Consider the following 14,737-nt stretch of genomic DNA (forward strand, 5'->3'; position numbering starts at 1 on the left):
TGCATAGGTTAAGTTAGATCGTGTTACTTGCTGACACCTGGCAGAGAGCAAGTTTTTTAAGAAATCATGTATAACGGTTATTCATTCTTCCACTTGACAGATCCTGGTTGAGCCTGCATGCCAGGCACTGTGATGGGCCCCAGGATACAGGTAAACAGGGCAGGAACTGTCCCCGTCCTTCCCTGGTCTGACATCAGGACACCCCTGTCAAATCTCCGAGCAGAACTTACTTGCCCACAGGCCTCTTCTCCAGGAAACCAGCTGTCTTCAGGGCCCACCCCATCCTCCCGCCTCCCTGCAGGAACCTCACGAAATGAGAGACCAGAGGTGACGGAGAGATTGTCACTGAAAATAGCCAATATCAGATCGGACGAATCCTGTGGCCTCCAGCCAGCACCGCCCTCAACGCCAGCTACCGAGTTACTAGAATGAAAAGGCTCATTCATATTTCATTTCAGGCCCTCAGCCCCCTCAGCTGCCATCCCTTCCTTCCCTGGGCCCTCTTCACGCCTTTCTGCTTTGAGAAGGCCCTGGACCAAAGGCCCTGGACACACGGACCCTGAGCTGAGAGCCTCTTTGCCCAAAGCCCTCCCCCACCCCACCTCCGCACATGCCCACGCGCTGTGATGGGCTCTGGGCCCTCTCTGAGCCAAGCCCACACCTTCAATCCCTTCTCACGGGCCACAGAGGGACCATCCACCCCCTCACCAGGAAGGGCACCCCTTGCTCCTTCATGCCCCCCAGTCCGGTGTCCCCACCTCCCCCGAGGAACCTGGTCCTGTGCCTGCCACAAACCTGATGGCATCAGCAAATCAGCACAGGGGTGGAGGAGCCCATCTTGAATCCCTGCAGGTGGATCTAGGACAAGATCGGGGATTTTTGAGCACGAAAAGGACCTCAGAGACGAGAGCTGCTATTCATTTTCTCCCTTCACCAACAGAGTGATCGGCATTTGCCTTTTTTCTGCCTCCTTGCAGAACCAAGAAGAAACTAAAGCAGCCAGAGGGCTTGGCGGGACCCAACCGTCTATGGAAAGTGCAGGATTTTATTAGCTTGGCTGTGGATAGACAGGGGGACGGGGGAGTCAACTGAACAGCGCAGGAGGTGGGAAGAAGCGGGGGCTCCCTCTATCTCCGTCCTGAAACACAGCCCAACTAGGGCTGGAGCAGCGGCAAATAGGAGTGGAGGTCATGAGCCTCCAGGGACACGGGGCCACAAATTAGGGGATGGGGGAGCCGTGTTCTAGTTCAGCTCCACTCTAGTGACCTTGGACGAGTCCCTTCCTCTCTCTGGGCTAAGCTCACTGAGTTGTAAAGTGAAGGAATTGGATCAGATCAGTCATTTTCAAGACAGAGCGTGGAGGACACACGTCTCCCAGAGGGGAGTGATGTCAGGGCAGGAGGAGACGAGGAGAGAGCTGGTGAGCAGAGCTTTGGGGGTGGTCCCAGCCTAACCCAGCAGTTCCCAAAGCAGCCTGATAATCTAATCAAGGGGGCCCCACCCTACCCGCTGAGTCCCGGTCTTTAGGATGGGGAGCCTGGGAATCTGCATTTTCCATAAGCCCTCCTGGTGAGTCATGAACCAGGTTTGGAGACAGCTGAGCTGGGGATGGGGAGAGGTGGGGCGGGGACCCTCTGAGGTTTCCAAAGCAACGAGCAAAGGAGCGGGAGGGCCGAGGCTGTCTGGGGAGCCCCTCCACTGTCCCCCAGGGGAGGGCGCAGGCAGGGACACGGGCTCCTGGGCTCGAGGGGGGCTGGTGCGGGATGGGCATTATCTGCCTCCCCGAAGCCTTCTTTGCTGTACAGACACCGCGCCTGTGAGCTCCTTCGAGGGCTCCCCTGGAGCACCGGAGTGTCTGTTTACAGTTCATTAGCTACTTGACAGAGAGGCTCCAGGAGTGAGAGACACGTGGAAGTGTCAGGGCCCGGTCCGCCACAGATCTGTCAGAAATGAAGATAAAGCTGCTGGGAGATGAGGAGGTCTGATGGTGGTGACAGGGGCTCCAGCCCCGTGCCTGGGCTCCCAGTTGACCGGGGAATACAGTTCAGCCCGCCTTTCGGAGGCACCGCCCTTCAACCCGCCCAGCTGGCCTGAGACCTTGTGCCTGGAGGCCCCAGAGCCCTTGCTGCCCCGTCTGCTGGCTCCCTTGGCTACTCGTGTCCCAGAAACAACCAAGATGTCCAGAAACAGGGGCTCGGCTAGGGAAACGACTCCATAGCCCCTCTATGGAGTATTATGTGGCCATTAAAAATTATACTTACAAGGAACTTGTCATTACATGGGAAAATACTTATATGCTGTAAGGGCAAGTCGGGGAAAAAAGCAAGATGCTAAATTGTATAAACCAGCAGTCCCCAACCTTTTTGGCACCAGGGACCGGTTTTGTGGAAGACAATTTTTCCACGGATCAGGGGAATGGCTTTGGGATGATTCAAGCGCATTACATTTATTGTGCACTTTATTTCTATTATTATTACACTGTCATATATAATGACATAATTATACCACTCACCATAATGCTGACAGGAGGCGGAGCTCAGGCGGTAACGCGAGCGATGGGGAGCAGCTGTAAATACAGAAGAAGCTTCGCTCACTTGCCCGCCACTCACCTCCTGCTGTGCGGCCTGGTTCCTAACAGGCCGCGGACCGGTACCCGGTCTTTGGCCCAGGGGTTGGGGACCCCTGGTATAAACAGTGTCAACCCTGTGAAGTGAAAAGTAGGCATAGGAAAAAAACTGCTGGAAGGAAATACTCCCCAAAAAACGTTGATGGTGGTGATGGTTGAGTGCTCTCCTTCTCGACTTCCTTCTTTTCTACATTTCCCCAATTTTCCACACTGCGCGTGATTGCTTTTGTAATGGTGACAACAAACTTTATTTTTAAAACAAGAAGACTTGAAGTCAATTCACCTTCTTAGCTGGTTCCAGGGTGAGGACAGGCCTGGGATGGGAACATGGGAGTAATGGAGTCCCAGCTTTCCCTGCCCAAGGCTCGGCCTCTTTAAGGCCCAAATGCACGTTTCCCGCCCTGAACTGGGGACTTGAGCCCATCACTCACACGGGAAGCCCGTCTCTCACCCCAGGAGCCCAAGGCAGAAGCTTGCATTTCCACGCTCTCCCCTCCAGCCACATTCTGAGATCAAGGGGGGCTTCCTGAGCACTGGGCAGCCCCTCCCAGCCCATCACCTCACACCTGAGACAGCCCCGTATCCCCCCATACTCACCAGCAGAGGGAACCTCTGCGGGATAATCGAAGGTGGCAGAGGATCTGTCCCTCTTTGGTACCCGAGACCCAGGGATGGAGACACGAGAGATGGAACTCAGATCGGAGTTTTCAGGAACAGAAGTGGGGGTGATGGGGCAGCCGCTATAGAGGTTTTCGGCAAGCCCTTCATGATGGTAACAGGAAACAACATTCCTGAGCCCTTTTATGGGCTGTAGTGGGGTTGAATGGTGGCCTCCCAAAAATATGTCCACCCGGAACCCATGAATATGAAATTATTTGGAAAAAGGCTCTTGGCAGATGTAACTAAACTAAGAAGCTTGAGATGTCATGGTCCTGGCTTAACTGGGTGGCCCTACATCCAATGACACGTGTCCTTATAAGGGAGAGAAGAGACGCAGGGGCACTCGGAGGTGAAGGTGATGTGAGGATGGAGGCAGAGATCCAGGCCACGTTTCTACAAGCCCAGGAACACGAGGATAGCCGGCAGCCACCAGAAGCTAGGACAGAAGCACACGGAACAGATTCTCCCTCAGAGCCTCCAGAAGGAACCAACCCTGCCGACACCTCAATTCCAAACTCCCTGACTTCAGAACTGTAAGACAATACATTTCTACTGTTTAAGCCACCAGTTAGTGGTCATTTGTTTTGGCAGCCCTAGGAAACTAATACGTGGCTAAGCCCTTTCTACCCATCACTTGTTTGATGAGATAGGCTCTACAATCATCCCCATCTAACAGATAGGGAAAATGAGGTTCAGAGTGGTTAAGTAACTTTCCTATGGTCACACAGCTGTGAGTGGGGAGGCTGGGACTGGGGCCCAGGTCTATCATACTTCTGAGTCCCTAACAGTGCCGAGAACTGGGCTAAGGCTTTACCCTTATGGTCCCCAGCTCTGGACTCAGGCCCTAGCTATATCACTTACAGGCTGTGTGATCCCATACAAGTTACTTAATGTCTCTGATCCTCAGTTTCCTCACTTGCAAGTTGGAGGGACTATCAGAAGCTATCCCCAAGGTTGTCATAAGGGTTTGAAAACTAGTGTGAAGTTTTGCACCAGGTAACCTCCCCAGGTTGGGGATACCCTCGGTACCCTGTCTGCTCCCAAGAAACCTACCCCCCCTGCACCATCCCACCGCCCCGTTGCCAGTGGGAGCCCAGCGTCTCCCTGCTAGTGCACTCCAGATGCTCACAGCTTCCAGAAAGCCAGGGCAGCTCTGCTCTAATGGCAAAAGCAAATTATGCTCGTAAATTAGGGTTCGCCTAATTGTGACTTTATAGTAGGCGTTCCTTTAAACTCCCATCTGTAAACACACAATGGCCCTGCTGAGCAAGTGCCTAGCTGTATAAAAACTCTTTTAGGCAGAAATATATGGGGGTGTGGTAGCCGACTCTGCAGGACGGCATTCCATTCGTGATGGTTTTTTCTCCTCCCTGTGCTAAATGGCGCCACATGCACGCAGCTAATCCACCAGCCCCCTTCCCCTCACTCCACCCCATAAATCCTTGTCTTGCAGATGCCCTGAGCACACCCACCTGCCAACGGCACAATGACACAGTGGCAACTGGGTGGGGACTGCCCCTTGCCTGGTCCCTCCTTCTCAGAAAGTGGAAGGTCCTGCCCGACTAAAGGGGTCACCTGGAGAAGGGGGGTGGGCAGTGTGGGAAAACATACTCTGGTCTGGGAGGCAAGACCCGGATGCTTTTTAGTACAGACCCCAGCCGCACTCCCCATGCCGCATCCTCACTAAGAGAAATCAGAGTTGAGCTGGAGGGTTCAACAGAAGCACATACACTTTGGAAGACGAATTGCTTGGGAGTTGAGGGTGGAGGTCATTGAGGGCAGGTCCCTGGGAGAAGGGGCTGAGGAGAGTGACCTGGAGGCTGGGGGTGAGTCTTCTGCTTTGCTCCCCCACCTCCTACCTCCTTTAGGAGCCAGTGACCAGGAGGTCCCTCCAAGCTGGACAGGAGCTTCTTCGAGGGGGCAGTGATGGAGGGCTGCTGCCCCACCCATCGGCAGGAAGAAGAGCTCTGGCTTTGTAGTCGGACTGCCCGGGCTCAAATCCGGGAGAGCTGGAGAGTGCCAACTGCATGCCAGACACCTTGCCGGCCTTGCTCATTCCATACTCACTCATTCTGTGCGGTAGGTATGATGGACAACCTCCCCATTCTGCAGATGAAGAAACTGAGGCACAAAGACGTTCTGAAATCTGCCCAGGGTCAGGTGATAAGTGGGGGAGACAGGATTCAAATCCGAGTGCCATCTCCTTGTTCTTTTGCACCATAATGTTTCCTCTGTTAAACCTGAAGATGGCAAGTCAATCATCCTGAACATTCATGCGTCAAATCTAACCCGACGCTTGTTCTTGTAAATAAAGTTTTACTGGAACACAGTCGTGCCCACCTGTTTACACATCATCTATGACTGTTTTCGCAGTACAAGGGACAGAGTCGAGCAGTTGCCTGCAAAGCCTAAACTATTTACTATCTGGCTTTTCTTAGAAAAGGTTTGTTAAGGCTGCTTCTGAGCCTCAGTTTTCTCATCTGATCAGTGGCGGCAGCACAAGCCTCCTCGGGACTGTTGTGTGGATGAAATGAGATCACCTGCACTCAGGTCCAGAGAGTGCCCCGATCACAGCCAGGCTCGGGAGACGTCACTCTCTTTCTTCTACCTGGTCTCTCCATCTTCACCCCACATATGCATCCTTGGCTGCCACTGCCCCCAACGAAACCGGGCACCAGGGCTCCCCGATCTCCTTTCCTCAGGGCCTGGATACAAGCCAGGGGAGGCTGGGCTGAGTTTAGCGAGTCCAAATCACGAGGGAATCCAGACCAAGTCTTCTCCTGTCCCCCTTCTTGCCCACACTACACCAGCAAGCCAATTATTCCTCGCCCCAGCCTCGGCTCAGTGGTAAACACTTTAAAAATCGAAAGCTATTTTTAAAAAGAAATGTTATTCTACTGAAACTAAATCTCCAGATGAGTTGTCTCCAACCTTGCAGCCATACACCATGGAGAAAAGTCTCTAAATAAACAGTCACTCATTTGCATAGGCTCTAGTCCTGACCCACTTCTGGGTCTTGCCTTTCTAGGGTGCCTCTTTATGGTTATCTATTTATCACCAACCCAGTTTCCTTCCCTGTGTTCCAAAGGTTGGACTCTCTTCAGCTCCAAGCAGACACTCAGTCTGTTATTTAAAGTACATAGTTTACATATTTGAGCATTAGAATTCCATTTTATTTATAACTATAGTCATTTAACAAATACATGGGGCACCGAGGTTGCCATGTACAGCTGTATAGGCTGTGCACCGCCCAAGTCTATAAGGCTCATGCTTTGTGTTCTAATTTGATTGTGAATTAGGATGACTGTCTTCTCAGATGGCAGTAGATATCTTGAGGAAGGCACTCCTTTTTTGAATCTGCCCAGAGGTCCTGAGCTAGGAATCAGCTAGGTGATGGTGGGGGAGGAGAGAGTGAGAGAATGTTCCAGGCAGAGAACATCATGTGAAAAGCCCTGGAGGCAGTACAGAGCAGGACCTCCCTCTAAAGGAGAGTCCTAGCTGACTCACTTCCTCAGCGCAGCTAGTTTTCTGCCTCCTTAAAGGAGTGTTTTGTACTCTCTCCTGAACATCCACCCTGAATGAAGGAGCTGCGTGTCCTGCCTTGGTGAAAGGAAAAGGGAGAACATTTCGGCTTGTTTTGTGGTAATGACCTGCAAGGTAGAACAGGACCAGTTGGTAAGTACACTTGGTGCTTCAGGCTCAATCACAGGCACCCATGACCCAGAACACAGTGTGTCTGAAGGATGGCCACGGGAAGCAGGTGTGGCTCCACAGGCAGCTCAGCCACGCAGCCAGACGTGGACTGAACCAGACCAAGCCCAGGATCCTGGCCTCAGCAGGCTATGCCCACCTCCCCTCCCCGCATCCATAGGAGTTGGGGCAGGGGCCCCAGGGTTCAGCCCCATCTCATCCTGGGCCTCTTCCCAGCTAAGCAGCAGACTTGGCTAGTACTTAAGAGCAGAGGCTGCCTGTGTTTGCTTCGTTTCTCCCATCTCTGAGCTGTGTGACCCTGGGCAAGTTACTAAACCTCTCTGAGCCTCTGTTTCCTCATCTGTCAAATGGCATAATAAGAGTACCCACCTCATAGAGTTGTTCATTCTTGCAGCAATTATTAATAGAGTGCAAGGTAACAGGAATCTGCCCTCACTGAACTCAGGTGTCTTGTGAAAATCCAGTAAGAAAGCCCACATTCTGAGTGCAACACAAAGCCTGGCTCATAGGAAGCCTTGTGATCTGCTTGACCATGTTCCTCTTCTATCACGTTATTGCCCAAAGGCAGGGGTGACAGCAAATCTGGGCACAGCCAGTGTGAGCAGAAAGGAAGTTCCAATGAATCATGACCTCGAAGCATAGGGCTCGGGTGTCCTGTGCTGGGATTCTGAGGGTCTAAGGGAGGGCTGAGCGACGTCAGGGCCTCGGTTCCTGATGGGAGTGGAGACAACTCACTCCCTGCCTCAAGTATCAGGTTGACAGGATAATGCATTAGCATGCTGAGCTGTGTCACACACACACACACACACACACACACACACACACACACGTAGCTGGGTTTAATTTTTCCTTGCCTGGGCTAGGCAGTGGGTTTGCAGAGGAGAATGCAGAAGCCCTCACACGGGGGAAAGCCTCAGCCCTTTGAAGAGGTGATGCCCCTGAGAAAACGGGAGCTAGGGCCTTTGAGGCCAAAAAGAGAGAGGCCGGAGTGAGATGTCCCAGAGGGGAAAGGGATGGAGGTCCCGGAAGATCACTCTCGCCTGCACTCTGAGCCCGTGGGCCCCGTAAAGGCCCCACCCTGGAGCCACAGGTGCAGCACGGGAGCCAGGTAAAACATGACCCAGGCTGGCCAATGAGTTAATTCCATCCCCTTGGCCACTGTGGCCCATGGATTTGAGTGGCAGCTGCTGGACCTGGGCCTCGGAGGATGTGAGACTGAAGCTCTTGGCTGCCTGCTGCCACCATGAAGGGAAACCCCTTTGAAGCCAACACAGTAGAAGCTAGCCAGCAAGTGGAGAGAGACCTGGGCGCTGGAAGCCGGGTGTAGCCCTAGACTTTACCGTTAATGGGACTAATCCATTTCCTTTTCGGTGTAAATCAGATTGAGCTGGACTTTCTCTCCCTGATTGGCAGCAGCCGCCTGGAACATGGTGTTGGGAAGGTTGCTGAGGAGTGTCTGGGGCCAGTGGGAGGACTGCCATGAAGAGTTTTCTGGGTCTACCATACGTGTCTAAAGGAGGAGATGGGAGGGACTTCCCTGGCGGTCCAGCGGTTAACGCTCCTCGCTTCCACTGCAGGGGGCGTGGGTTCGATCTCTGCTTGGAGAACTAAGATCCCACATGCTACGCGGTGTGGCCAAAAAATTCAAAAACAAACAAAAGAACAGTGTATGATTCACAGTAAGTGCTCAAAGTTAGCTATTACTATCGATGAAATAAAATTCATATTAAAAATAAATAAATAGGGCTTCCCTGGTGGCACAGTGGTTGAGAGTTTTCCTGCCGGTGCAGGGGACGTGGGTTCAAGCCCTGGTCTGGAAGGATCCCACATGCCGCAGAGCAACTGGGCCCGTGAGCTGCAATTACTGAGCCTGTGCATCTGGAGCCTGTGCTCCGCAACAAGAGAGGCCGCGATAGCGAGAGGCCCGCGCACCGCGATGAAGAGTGGCCCCCACTTGCCACAACTAGAGAGAGCCCTCGCACAGAAACGAAGACCCAAAACAGCCATAAATAAATAAATAAACAAATACTTTAAATAAATAAATTAATTAAAGTAAAGGAGGAGATGAGAGCACAAATGTCACACATGGGCCACCCCTGGCCTGTAGGCACCAGGCAGAAGCAATCAGCCCCTGGGCAACGACAGAGATGAAACTCGAGGTTGAGAAATAGCCAGAGATGAGTGTCCTGGTAGTGTGTGTAAGTGTCTAGCCCACAGGGTCCAGAACCAGACTCTCTGTAGGTTCAGATCGCAGTTCTGCCTTTTACCAGGTGTGGAACCCTGGGCAATTCACTGCATTGTCCTGTGCCTCAGTTTACCCAGTTGTAGAATGGGGATAAAGAAACGCACCTACCTTATTAGAGTTTTGGAGAGGAACTCATAGTGTGTTCTCAGTAAGTGTTAAATTCAATAAGCGTTAGATTCATGCGGTTAGGGTTAGTTGAATTTATCAGGATATAAACTCCTGCTTTCTCTCCCATACAAATACACACACACACACACACACACACACACACGCGCGCGCGACCTCTTCCTGGCCTCCTCTTTAGGCACAGTGGAGAACTGCTGCAGTGGTGGTGGTGGACATGCCTCAGAGAGACCATGCTTTTCAGAACCACCAAGAGTGGTTGCAGGGTCTCGCCGTGAGCTCCTGAGACTGCCTTTTAGCCTGACCCAGGCGGCCTCAGCAGAGGCTACATTTGCCCTGGAGCTGAAGCCAGGGCCACACAGGACCAAAAAAATCCTTAAAAAGAGCCCGCCTGCAATGCGGGTTAACGGGGTGGTTTTGGTTCCCGTGGAGACAAAGGGAAATTACAAGCTTGAAAAGATTAGGCGCCTGCAGGTTGGCAGGAGCAGGGAGGAAACAGCTTTCTTCTGGAAGACCTGGAGCTAAGCGTCCACCCCCTCACACTCTGCAGCTCTGGCCAAGGCAGGGAGTACCAGCCTTGCCCTCCTACCCTTATCACCTCCAATTTAGGGCTTTTCATGTCAAGGAAACAAGGGCCTCTGAACCCATCACCTGAGATGCTCTAGTTGTTCTTTGGGGCATGTCTCACAATTAAAAAAGCAAATCAATTGTTCTGTTAGTGTAGGATAATGTGGTTTAATTATTTTCTCCATTTGCAACATTTCATTTAGTTCTTTTGTGCTGCTTTGGAAAGAATCATAGCTAACACTTACGTAGTTCTTACCATGCTCCAGGCACTTTACAAATATTAATCCTTGAAATGCTCACAACAGATCTCCGAGGGAAAAGCACAGAGAAGGGCTCCGAGGCTCAGAGAGGTTGAATAACTTGCCCAGGGTCACACAGCTAGGAAGTGAGAGAGACTGGCTATAGAGCCTGTGCCCCTGACCTCTCCTCCACACTGCCTTGCAAAAATGTGACAGCCTGTCTTTGGGCTTTACAAGTGATTTGTCACTGTTTCAGCCACATGCCCACTTACCACATCTGAAGACACAGGGAGAAGACGACCACCTCAAGCCAAAGAGAGAGGCCTCAGAAAGAGCCAACCCTGCCAACACCTTGATCTTGGACTTCCAGACTCCAAATCGTGAGATAATAAATTTCTGTTGTTTAAGCCACCCAGACCGTGGTCCTTTGTTACTGCAGCCCCAGGACACTAATGCAATGCCTGAACCACAACCCTAAAAGGCAATCTTCCTAACTCACACCTCTGCCCGTGGGGTCAGAGTCAGAAAGCAGGGGCACAAGGCCCTTAATTTTTCCTTCTTCGTCCTTCCCACCATCCTCCCCTTAGAAAGGAAGTTCTCTTCTTCCACTCCCCCTCAAAAGTGGGTTGTTTTAAAAAAAAAAAAAAAAGTCCTCCCCAAATGAGGCATTTAATAGGTAAACAGATTGTACCTAAACACTTTCTTATAGGAGAGAGTCAACTTCACAGGCCCAGTCACATCTGGATTTTCCCTCCTTGGACCTCCTAACCTCTATGCAGTTCACCCTGGGCCCCAGCTTCCCGCCACCCAGAGTGAGTTCGGCACCCCAACCCCAACCCTGGTGCCCGGCTATCTCTAACACTGTATCTGGGGGCTCTGAGATGGGGAGGGGTCTCAGGAATCAGAGCCTATCCAGGGTGAGCTCAGGATGGGCTGAGGGCTGGCTGAGATTCTTTTTTTTTTTTTCCTTTGATAAACTTTTTCTTTAAGTTTAAAATACGTATGGAAACGTGCCTGTCTTAAGTGTTCAGCTCAATGAATTTTCTTAGTGACAGACCCAGAGAAACAGAAGACCAGCAGCACCCCAGAGGTCCCCCTCATGCTCCTTTCTCATCACAACCCCCCTGCAAAGGGAGACCTGGCAGCACTACCCTCAGACCCAGGAAGGGTCCTGTGCCTTGGAAAGCCCCACACTTTGGAGAACTTTCCTTGAAATTCCTTAGCCCCCCCATGGTGGCTGGGATAGCCAGGGCAGGCAGTGCTTTCTGGACAGGGCACTCCGAGAACCCAGACCAAGATCCGCGTGGGTCTGGGTCTCTGTTTCTCCTTTGATGTTCTCTCTGGCCTCCTGCCCTGCACATGGTGTCAAGTGGATGGCCCAAGCGGCTCTGGAGCTCACACCTACGGGTTGTCCTGGGGCTCCACAGCGAGGCCCCGGCTCTAGGAGGGTGGCCCAGCCTGCAGTCCACTCCTGCTGGGCAGAGTGATTTTTCCTTTGTGAGACTGTGCAAGATTGGGCCACTAGAATGATGCTGACGTGCTGATTCAGGATGACTCACTCACCCTGACACAGAACGAGCTCAGAGCTCTGGGCTACCATCAGTCCACTGCCCACCCGTGGGCTTGAGCTGTGCATTAGCTTTTGCCCATCTGGCCCCTGGCTGCAGTGCTTCTTCTGGTCTGCAGCACCAAGGGTGGCAGGGCTGGCAGCAAGTGTCCTTGACCCTGTGTCCCTCCAGCCCCTGGCACCCAGTTTGGTCCTCCATCCCCCTTCAAAGGACTCCATGTGTCAGGCAGTCCTCTGGGGGTGGCTGTGCTCATCTTCTCCAAGGGCTTCTGAGACCATTGCTCCATGAGTCCAACGGCCCCCTCTTGCTGGTGTCCTCTCCTTGTCGATCAAGGTGGTGACACTGGGGACCTCTCCTCTTTCTTGGCCCCCGGGTCCCTGACTTTCTCCCTGCTGGTGGTGGTGTGGAAGGCAGGGCTCCCGTCAACACTGAAAAAGATTGCATTCCAGGAATGCAATGATTATGGCCCCCAAATTCAAGAGAAGACAGGTTTGAAAAGTGTGCTGTTCCATACGTATGCTATCAAAGTCCAAACAGTAGGCTTAACATTCCCCCCAAATGCATTCTCACTCACACACTGGATAAGGCTTGCATTTGTGGTCATCATGACCGAAGCTCAGTAACAAACTCTGAGAGAGTCATCAGAAGTCAGGATTCAGAGGTAGCACGATAGATGATGCAGCATCATGAGTGATGCTATAAGCAGCGCCAGGTAAATGGCATCAGGGAACTGCAGGGATGGGAAGATGTATACTGTTTCAATAATAACAGCTTCCAGAGAGCCATAGCGCTGTGAATCACAACAGCACTGCTACATTTTCCTCCTGGTGGAGAAATGAAATTAGCCAGGAATGGCACACTTGAAGGTAAAGAACGTGAAGAGAAGGTTTCTGGATCTAAAGGGAAGAGATGGTGCCTGGACACTACAAAGAAACTTCACCAGACACTACAAAGAAACTGACCATGCAATAAACAAGTAACTCTTTTCTCTCCATTATTTTAAATCTTCATCAATAAATCACCATGCCTCATGTGAGCTCATGAGTTTCATTTTATATATATATATTTTTTATAAGCATTTAATACTTAGTTATTATTAATGATACTCCATTTTTTAAAAAATATTAATTAATTTATTTATTTAGGCTTGTTGGGTCTTCGTTTCTGTGCGAGGGCTTTCTCTAGTTGCGACAAGTGGGGGCCACTCTCTTCATCACGGTGCGCGGGCCTCTCACTATCACGGCTTCTCTTGTTGTGGAGAACAGGCTCCAGACGCACAGGCTCAGTAATTGTGGCTCACGGGCCTAGCCACTCCGCGGCATATGGGATCTACCCAGACCAGGGCTCAATCCCGTGTCCCCTGCATTGGCAGGCAGATTCTCAACCACTGCGCCACCAGGGAAGCCCTATTTTTTTTTTTAATTAGGGTATAGTTGCTTTACAACGTTGTGTTAGTTTCTGCTGTACAACGAAGTGAATCAGCTATGTGTATACATATATCCCCTAATTGTTTATATAAACAAGAGTCCGGCAAAAAAATATTTCCCCAGTGTCCTGCACATGATAGGGGTGGCCTGGCACCTCAAAGTAGAATTGCCGAGTCACATAATTTCGGTTTCAGGAGAGTTTGCCGATTTTCCTAAGTAGTTCTACCAATCTGCACTCCTACCAGCAGTGTATGAGAGTTCCTGTTGCTCCACATCCTTGTCAGCACTTGGTATTGTCTTTTTTTTTCATGTTAGTCATTGTGGTTGGGGTATTGTAGGATCTTCTTATGGTTTTAATTGCATTTCCTTGATAATTCATGAAGTGGAGCACCTTGTCATATTTTCATTAGCCATTTGTGATAGCCTCTCTCTTCATACCGATTTGTAGGTGTTTTCGTATATTCTGGATTAAGTTCTCAGTCAGATATATGTATTATAGATATCTTCTCCCATCCTGTGGCTTTCAAGGTCAAGAGTCCTAGGGCTCATATTCACCAGTCATGTTTGGACCTGCATAAGAATGGGAGATCTCACCCCTACCCAGGGACTCCTAGTACTGCAGGTGGAGGAGAAGGTGGTGTTGGGGGGCGGGGAGGAGCACTTGGGAGACGCTGACTGCTAATGATGTTGGAGACGGCCTAAGGGAGGTTCGGGACACAGCCTCAGCAGACCTGGGTGGAGGTCTGTGACCCTGGGCAGAAATGTCCATCTCAGCTGCTGGATCTTTCAGCATCAGAGGGCTCGCTAGACCTCAGAGGGCTGGATCCCACTCCACGTGAGAATTCGCATTTCTAACGAGGGATGCTGGCGCTGCTGGTCCGGAGGCCCCACTTTCGGTGCCATTTGCTCTAAGCCTGGTGGCCTGCGCACCCCCTGCCTCAGAGCCAGAAGGGAAGGAGAATCCCAGTCACTGACGCATCTCCTCACCTCCCGGTCTGACCCTCTGAGAGGTGCATGTAGGTGCTTCTCCAGCAGAGACCACAGAGCCCGCTGAGATCCCACTGTAAGCTGGCGGGACCTGCAGTCAGCCAGACCCTGGCATCTCACTCACCTGTGGGCGACCTGGGGCAAGTAGCTTCATTGTCTATAACCTCCTGTCTGTAACAATGGCCATAACGTCAGGACCTGCTGGGAGACACGAACGAGGTGATACACGCACAGCGCTCAGCACAGCGCCGGCGCGGAGGAATCGCTGCATAAATGGCGGCCGCCACCACCATCGACAGCAGGGCCATCAGAAGCGGCAGCAGCGGCATCAATTCCTATGTTCTGGCTCTAAAGCAGAAGGGGGAAAAGCAAAGTAATGGAATGGTCAGACGGTGCTTTTTCTCTGGAAAACAGTAACCTCTGGTGCAATAGAGAGGAGAATCCAATATTCAAATCTGCTCCAGGCCCCCTCTGCCCCCTCCTGTGTGTGCTCAAACACATACACACACGCAAAGGCACACACTGACAGACAAGCACACAGAAATACACCCTCCCACATACACACAGATCCAGGCACACTCACC

This window comes from Balaenoptera musculus, chromosome 1, assembly GCF_009873245.2.
Source record: "Balaenoptera musculus isolate JJ_BM4_2016_0621 chromosome 1, mBalMus1.pri.v3, whole genome shotgun sequence".
NCBI classification, from domain to species: domain Eukaryota; kingdom Metazoa; phylum Chordata; class Mammalia; order Artiodactyla; family Balaenopteridae; genus Balaenoptera; species Balaenoptera musculus.